The sequence below is a fragment of the Muntiacus reevesi genome, chromosome 7, assembly GCF_963930625.1.
Source record: "Muntiacus reevesi chromosome 7, mMunRee1.1, whole genome shotgun sequence".
Classification (NCBI taxonomy): domain Eukaryota; kingdom Metazoa; phylum Chordata; class Mammalia; order Artiodactyla; family Cervidae; genus Muntiacus; species Muntiacus reevesi.
Genome location: NC_089255.1, coordinates 10,363,441 through 10,372,464, shown reverse-complemented (window position 1 = coordinate 10,372,464; position 9,024 = coordinate 10,363,441). Strand labels below are relative to the sequence as shown.

Genomic DNA, 9,024 nt, shown 5'->3' with positions numbered 1-9,024 from the left:
ATACAGCGGTCTAGGAGTTTTACATGTGACCACGTATGTGCCCCCAGGATACTCCTCATGGGAACTACACGCCAGGTAACAAAGTTCCTAAATCCACACAGCATATTAGCCCTGTGTTGTGCTCAAAGCACTTAAAAGGATCTGCTCTATAACTCATTTATGTCTTAAAATAAGTTGCCTCTCAAGAGGTTTGAACTTAATGGTTTTTGCTGGACTGACTTGATATTCAAGTCACATCTTGATGCCTTTGGTACTGTTTTTATCCTTGAAAATTTTTAGTGATCAAGAGCTTCTCTAGTGCATCTTGACACAGGGAGACTCAGACCTGGTTTTAGCCTAAAATGAGGTACCCTTCTCAGACAGTGTGAATTGAATCCTGAGCATAGGCGTACCTAAAGGGTTAGGGTGGAGAGGAAGTTGAAGATGCTGTGGGGAATAACTGGGGTGGGGAGGGGTTAAAGGAAAGCTCCCTGACACTTAGTAGTTGTCACCCCAGACAATACCTGAATCCCTTTCTCGTGCCTCAAATGACTTGTGAAGACTAGATTCTGTAATTCTTCCTTTTGCATCTTTGTTTTCCAAAAGAACATTTTAGACATGTGTGCAGGTGGAAAGGCATGAGCTGAGCATAAAAATGTAGATACTAGGGGCAGGCTTAGGAGACCTACAGAAAACCTTGCGGCATTGGTACATGATTTCCTTAACCAGCATGGAGGCAGTAAGCAAGGCCTGGCCATTGGAATGACAGGGTGGAGGATGCTTAATGGCCTGAGTGTACTTGATGATGATGAAGTTATCCATACCAACAGGAAGAGCAGGTGGAAGAGGCAGGAATGAGGGAGAGGAGGAAGTGACCATGACTAGAAATGGACCTGTCTGAACTCTAGAAGAATGAGGGGCATCAGTCATCTGTTAGAGGTTAAGAAGTTGACTAATAGTGGAGTTTGGAGAATGATGAGAGTGTAAAACTAGTGAGCTCTTGTGAACAAGCAAGATTATTAGGTAAGAGATCAGGAGAAGATGTTAGCAGTGAGGAAGAGCTAAGTTCCTGGTGAGCAGCCAAGTTGTGGGTGTCTGTGGAAAGAGTATCCACTTGGCAGAAGGACAGTGTTTGGGAAACATGATTAAACTTCAGTAACTGTCAGAATGTGATGGAATGTTGGTGGTTTTGTATCAAAGAATTTTAAACCTCTTCCACACAACTTCCTGCAGCAAAGAATTAATGAAATTTCAACCAGTTTATAGAACTCAGCCAGGTCAGGATGAACGACAGCATCACAAAGGACTAAGGAATTCTATAGGGCCTAGATTTCCAGGAAAGGTTTCCACCTGTCCAGGTAGGTCACCTGGTTAAGCCCATTCCAAACCAGCCACAGCATGATTTTCACAAGGATGGACTGCCATATACTGTGTTGAGATTTGAATTAAGTCCATTCATTTTGAGGCTGAACGTGATATTGTCATTTTGGCTGAAGCACTTCTACTAACTGCATTCTCTAAACTCTCACAGAAAAACCATCTAGTAATCAAAGCCCTCTATTTCGTATACATTTATGGAGGGAATACAAAGGAGTGAGGTCCTTCCTTGGGAGAAATGGCTCCCTTAACCCTAGAGACCAGAAAAAGTGCCATTTCCTACTTGGCCCATCATTTTATAAATGAGGGCTTGGGGAAGGGAGATGGGAAGAAAAAAAGGATGTAATACAAGAATGTGGATCTTCTCAAGCAGAGACGAGCCCTGATTAAAACAAACAAACAAACAAAAAACAGCCACCTACAAGAACTCAGTTATCCAAGGAGATGAAACTGACTTGAGCTGTGTGGGGTTCAGAGAGGGACTGGAGCCCTTACTCAGGCCCTGGGTGGAATCTGGGACCTAAGCCCGTTAATGAAGGACCATTCAGACAGCAAGGCAGCATCGGCTCAGGGAACCTACTAGGCTCTAGTTAAGAGTCCTGTTACTGAACGTGAAGACAACAATCTCCCCCAGTTTAGATGATCACAAATTGACTGCTAAAAACATTTCTAAACTGTATTTTGTCACAAATAGAGGTCAGGAAGAGGCAGAGGTACAGAGGTGGAGAGTTTGAACCCAGCTCATCATGTAAAAACAAAAATATAGCTTGCTCTTTCTTACTAGAAAGGAAGTGACATTATATACCACCATTGTGATTTTAAACAAACAAAATGAGCTTAACTCAATAAATATCTTTTATTAAAGAAAAAAAGAATATTGTTAAGCACCAAAACTGTATGTTGTTACGTTGCATGTACAAGAAGAGAAAGGTGATTGCAATACTTGGTGTACAAGTACTTAACTCTGAAGTCATGAGTGTAAAAAACATGAAATACAAAGCGATACAGTCATTACAACGCAGAAAGTTGCACTAAAGAGCAAAAGGCAACAGTCAGAACATCATCGGAGATCTCATGGTATTGCTCTAAATGCTAGTTTTTTCCCTCTGTACTTTTAATACTTATTAGAATGTTAGCTGAGCATATTTAAGTCCTGTAAATCTGCAAGAGCTGCCGTTTACAATACATTTTGTACAGTGTCCATTTTAGTGTAATGGTGGTAAAGCCATCCTGAAAAGCCAAGCACAACGTGCTAGTGTTTTGCCTCTACATTATAATATTGCACAAAGCTAGTAAGTCGTGAACTGGTTTGCCATTAAAATTTTCCTTTAACCGGAATGGCTAAAAGGCATGTCAGTTTCATTAGCCCTAATGGGCTTTTATTCATGCAAAAGGATCGGTAGCCTTCAGTTCTTCATAAATTATATATTATGGTTTCACACTTGGCAAGACATACAGTACAATAAGAAATTCAATGGCGCAGTGGGGATCCTGTCCAAGTTGAGGAAGTCAGAAGTCACTTGCATGGGTTGTACTGTCTACCCTTCTTTGGTTACAAATGAAGGGAAAATGTCATCTTGTGATTATGGAGAATTCTTAAAACCAATATAATTAGTATTGGGAAAAGCTAGAATAACTTGTTGATAGTTAACCACAGAACATGCAAGTTTAAAAAACAAAACTTCCCTTCTTAAAATTGAACTCTTTAACCAACACCCATACCTTTTCTATACATCTCAAATCACTTTCCAGAGACTTTCCTGAACTCACCAATTGGAGCCTCTCTCAGTCACACCCGACCAGAAAACTCCAAACTTTCTCCTTACCCTCAAAACAAGACTGCATCAAGATTCAGTATAACATTGATAATATATTTAATATATCAGCCTCAGAGGTATTTTATGTACATGCACCTTACAGTGGTGTAATTCATGTGTTTGGAGAAGGGGAGAGACACTTATGAATTTGGAATTCAATCAATTAAATCCCTCCACTATCAAGCTGTACATTTACTGTGGGTAAAACAAAAAATTTTAGAATGAACCTAGCTCTAAAATAATTCCATGAACAAACATTAAACACACACACTCTCTCAAATCCAGACTCTCTCTCTCGCCTTTTAAAAAATCCTTTGTTTACATAGATGATAGTTTAGGCAGCAATATAAACTCATTTTGTAGGAAAAACTTTTAAATTAGACTATATTTATAGGATAAAAAATACCACTGCCTTACTTTACAAAGCAATCAAGCAGAGACTCTTTTTATGTGCTTTAAGTAAAGAGCGCTTTGCAGCAAAGTTCAGAACTCACTACTGAGTTGCTCAGTAGCACTGAATGAATGCAACACGCCCCACAGTAAGGTGCTTCTGCTTTCTTCCATCTAAAACCAATCTTCCATCTAGAACCAATCTCGTGATCAACTCTCTAACACTAAGCACTGTTCTATGCTAACCAATAAATGGGAAATAAAATCTGTTTAAAATGCACATTTAACTTTATATTATTTCAATTCAGTGCAAGAATTAGGTAAGACTTGTTTGGGTTTCTGCTTTCACTATCAAATGGATGTGTGATAACTGCATCTGCCTCAGTTTTTAAATGTTTTATAGCTGTTCAAAAGACTTTTTACAAATAATTTGGTATTATGTATATAAATTTCAACTCCCTGATAAGGCCTGTAAACCCATGAGCACTTTACAGGTTGGTGTCTGATGTCACAGAGGTTTAAAAATAATTATAAAGGTTTAAAAAGAAAACCTTGTATTTAGTGAAAGAAAAGGCTTTTCTTATATACACAATGAATGCAATTTAAAAACAGTCTTAGGGAATGTATAAATTTAAATGTATTAATTGTATACTGGTCCCATTTCAAACAGAGGAGATGCTGCCCATTCATTTTTGTTCCACTGATATGAGAGTTTTAATTCTTAGTGTCTGCTATGGCCAAAGTATGCTTTTTAATCTAACATTTTATGACAGAGAGAGATCATGCCTAAGTTAACAAATACTACTACATATTTCAGCTTTGTATAAACAAGGCTTCTTTTCCCTTACTCATTATAGAGTAATAAATTTTCTGTGTGTCCATATAAGAAAAGCCCCCATATTTTTCACTGTGGAAATACTACTCCTGATCAACTGTTATAGCTGTGTGTTTTATAGAAATGTCTCAGTTCTACAATGAAGAACTAAAGAATGATTGTTTTTGTGCTGCTCACAGACTCAGCAACCTGTAAAATATACATTAAGCAAGCAATTCTTTTAAAATTCTTCTTTAGCCTGGTATTTCTTCCACATGCTGCTGCTACACTACAGTACCATTAGGATTTTAAGTCATTACGAATACCTCTTCTATACAGGCCTCACTGATTATATGTACGTAATTTTAGTTGTATTAGTAAAAGAAATATTTAAAATTGACATTCAAGTGAGCAGTAACATTAACCTCCAAACAACAAAGTCACCACCTACTTGTTTCCCTATTTTAAGTATACCCAGTTGAGACTAGATTGGTAAGTTAACTTATAAATTGATTCAGTATAAGCAAGCAGCTGTCTGGGGATTTTTGATATGGAAATGATGTATTAACAGCAATATAACTGTCAAATAAACCACATTAGTTGTATGGGCAAATCTGGCACTGGAAACATGACCATATATAAGCACCATCCTACCTAAATATATACAAATTTAATACTAAGGGCAGAGATGCTCATTTTTTTAGGGGCAAAGATAAAAAGGAAACCATACTTAAAATTGATATAAATTTTGGGGGGCTCTGAAACTGATTTTTAATTAACATGAGAATTTATTTGGACAAACGGACTACAGTTATCTGAAACTCTATTATTTGTGAGAACTCCAAAGGTTGATGACCTACAGTAACATGTAATTTTGTGGAAGGAGGAACCTGAATCTGGAGCGGGGGAAGTAGATGTGTTGGGGAAAGCTGTTACAGAGAATGGTCACTGGGGGCTGCTAGTGAGGTTCTGCTTTAACCGTCTATCTTCAGGCGTGAGGACAAACTTCACAGAGTGCTGGGGTAGCCTGTGCTTACAGCCATGGATTCACTCCTAAGGGATTCACATGGATCTGAACACCCTGCATCATTTGCTAGAAATTTACTACAACATGGCTCAGGAAAACAGGTTACAGGACCCTTTTAAAAGGGAGCACTGCCTCTTGATGGAACCCCAGCTGTAACACTAAGTGGGTAGCAATTCCCGCTAGACATATTAAAGTTCCAGTGCTTCTGCTGTTAATATGACACCAGATCCTTCTGTATTTTTCTAAATATTAATAAATGAAACAAATCCCCCCCAAAAAAACTTGGTATGAAAAACCAAAGGCAAAAAACTGATACATGATTTAAGATTTGCAAATGTGCTAAAAGAATTTTTTTTCAAATATATCAATCAAATCACTCATTAGGTTAAAAGGCATGTTTCAATGCATTGCTGAAGGTGTGTTACAAAAATCTATAACCCACCTCCACTGTAATCAGGAGATTGAGTGAACTATATTAATCTGTATTTCTAATATTCTCAGATAAGGTGTGAGAATGATGCTAGAATAAAGCCAATATATTGTGAAAATGCTCATAGTCTCATCAATAAATATATTACCAACATTTAAAGATTTTTTTTTTATATAACCTGTTGACAAAATTATCTCCATAATTATTTTAAAAGAAATAACATTTTCAAGTGACAAAGGTGTGAAAGTAATTTTTCTTCAGGATCACCAACGCAGATGCGTTGGAGGACTTCTACTCCAGGACTGCTTTCTGGGTCGAGGCCAGAGAACTGCCTCAAAGTTCATTTTGGTACATCAGCCATTCATGTGCAGGTCAAGACCTGTCTTATCCTGAATCACACTTACAGAGTAGTGTAACCTGGGATCCAACATATCTACCTTCATTCAAGCCCCACAGCAGTCCTGCTGAGAATTCATGTTGGCTCCATGCATTCTTTAGGACTCCATTACAGCAAAATCGGCACCTAGAGCTACATACATATGTTTAAAAATTTACTGACAATAACAAAGGCTGTCTCCCAAAATTCAACTCAAAGCATGTGAAGAGTGAAATGCCAGTCAAAGAGCCTTTTCTGCCTGTCTACTTTCTGCACATTTGTAGAGCATGTTTTTCTCCCACTGTGGAACATAAAAATAAAAACTTAAACGGTCTGTGTTAGAAGGATTTAAGATCTGCATCCCTACTATTGAATTCTGATTTTTGATTCTCAATAGGAAAGTCATGTTGAGTTACAGTAATCAAGCAATAGTTCAAACGAAAAGGCTAAAAATAATTTGAAATATTATCAAATTACAAAGTATTGCTTCTCATAAACAAAGCTGCACATAAAATTCAAACTATTATAAATTCACAATTATGAAGAGCTATTTAAAAGCATGGAAATTTTTACTTTGAAACTTTACAAACTGTTACATGTGTGGGCTTCTAAAAATATGCCATGTTAAATGTATCATGTTGTGGTAAACACATTTATAGGTGTATCTCCATGGTTATCTATCTTTTCAGATGTTGTTGAACATCTTTATGAAAATCCCCTGGAGATGAATAATATGGGAATTGTCAGTGCATTTCCATCTGATTCTTCCAATTCCTACCCTATAGCTATCATGATTAACTTCATTTTCAGAGGGTCACACTATTTAGGCTGATACAGAACAAGCTCTGTATCTAGAGCAGATGACTATTCAGTGCACTGAATGATGGACTTTAACGCAGTCTCAACACAGCTCACAGTAGATCTGTCAACCCAGTGTTTCTTCCAACTCATAGCGACCCCGAGCTTTACTGGCCACTACAAGGATATAAACGGGTGGACAGGTGGGGAAGGTGCTTAAAAACAGGAATCTTCAGAAGGCCGTTTCTTCGTTGCAGTCAGGAACATTGCACATTTAAACTCATGTTAACCACCATCTACTGGAATGACTGGAAAAGTGGTAACTTGCCCGTTGTGCTTCCTTTTTCATACCACTGAGTCAATACATTTTGGATCTAATAGAATCCAATCGTGGAACCAAATGTTTACAATTTTTCAAGAGCCAATGTTCAACTGTAGGTGTTTTTTCATTCTGTTGAGTTACCTGTGTACAGAGTAATACAGTATATTAAAAAGAAAGGCTTACGAAAGACATTGTGTATTATGTTCCCCCATATCTTTGCAAAATCCAGTATGAACAATGATGGATTTTTTCTTTTAAATGGCCTTTTTATACCATTTGGCCATTATAAACAACCATTTATACCAGATGATGTACAGAAAACATCAAATAAAAGTGAAAAACAAAATAATAGATCTTAATCACTGTTAAAAGGTTGCATGTCAAGATTACTATAGTTACTACTGCTATAATATATAGGCAAGATGTTAAAAGGGTTCTTATCACAAGGAGAATATTTTTCTTTTTCTTTTAAGATGGAGGTTAGCTGAACTTGCTGTGGTAATCATTTCACAATATATGTAAATCAAACCATTATGCTGTTTAACTTATGCAGTGATGTATGCCAGTTACTCTCAATAAAGCTGGGGAAAAGAGGTTTTTTTAGACTGTATGTTAGGTTCACTTTTCTTCCTTTTACTCTTTAATATTTTATGTCAAAACTTATACACAAAAAAGAACAATAAAATTTAAAATCTTTGCCTCATAAACTGACAGTATAAATAAGAACTATCAAATGGCATCTTTAAGTACACCAGAGGGAGTTTTCATAATGAGATTTAGAAGACAACGTTAGTATTGGTCTTTAAATGGATGCTTTTAACAGGACTTTTAAAAATTCAATATAGCTGTGTTTGAGACTCATGCACTGATCCACAACACATGAGAAATATATATATGACCTATTTGTCAGATAAAAGCTGATATGTTGCTTTTGAGCACTTGAAATTTGTCTAGTATGACTGAGAAACTGATTTTAATTTGGTTTAAATGAAAATCTTATATAAAATATTTTTCCATTAAGCAAAATTTGGTTGTTTTGGTAAGGCAATTTAATTTAACCGATGAGTACTGGGCAACCAAACTGAGATGGTGCTATTATTAAAGATGCCATACTAAAAAAAAAAAAAAAAAAAAAATCTAAACTACACTGTGGAATTTTATACTGAATATGTCATGTAAAATATTACTAAAATCAATTTCCCCCATCATCTTTAACTTTTTAAATCTGACTCACATATTTCTATTGGACAACACTACTATAGTTACTTCGTAAGTTTAGGAAGGGCTGTACAGGAAACAAAACAAATAATAAAAAATCTATTCAAATACATATATTTCCTTATGTTTAGAAATTCCTTTCAAGGACACTATTACCTATGACTAAATAGATCTAAGATGAGCTTTTACAGGTGGGTGAAGCTAAGCATGTCCAGGACCTTAAGTTTTTACTTAATGAAGTTTTAAGAAATTAGTTCTTCAAAAACAAGTACATAATTATATTATTTTAAATCTACAGGAAAGAAACCAATTAATAGGAAATATAAATTATTGCCTTTCAGCCACCTGTAGAAAAGTACCTAAACATTCAGAGCCTTTAAAAATGACTAAGACCACCCACAGGCAGTATCACATAGCCCTTTATCAATGGCTGCTCAACTGGAAGGGATTACAACTGGTCTATAGTTCGCTTCTGG

At 36.4% G+C, this 9,024-nt stretch overlaps 1 protein-coding gene across 1 annotated transcript in view; it reads right to left on the bottom strand.

Moving 5' to 3' along the window:
- Positions 1 to 4,453: 4,453 nt before the first annotated feature.
- The window catches only part of JMY (junction mediating and regulatory protein, p53 cofactor), a 68,062-nt gene continuing 63,491 nt past the window's right edge, over positions 4,454 to 9,024 (bottom strand). The window contains exon 11 of the mRNA XM_065940124.1: positions 4,454 to 7,471. The gene's annotated coding sequence lies outside the window, so the exon portion shown is untranslated. The remainder of the gene's footprint in view (positions 7,472 to 9,024) is intronic.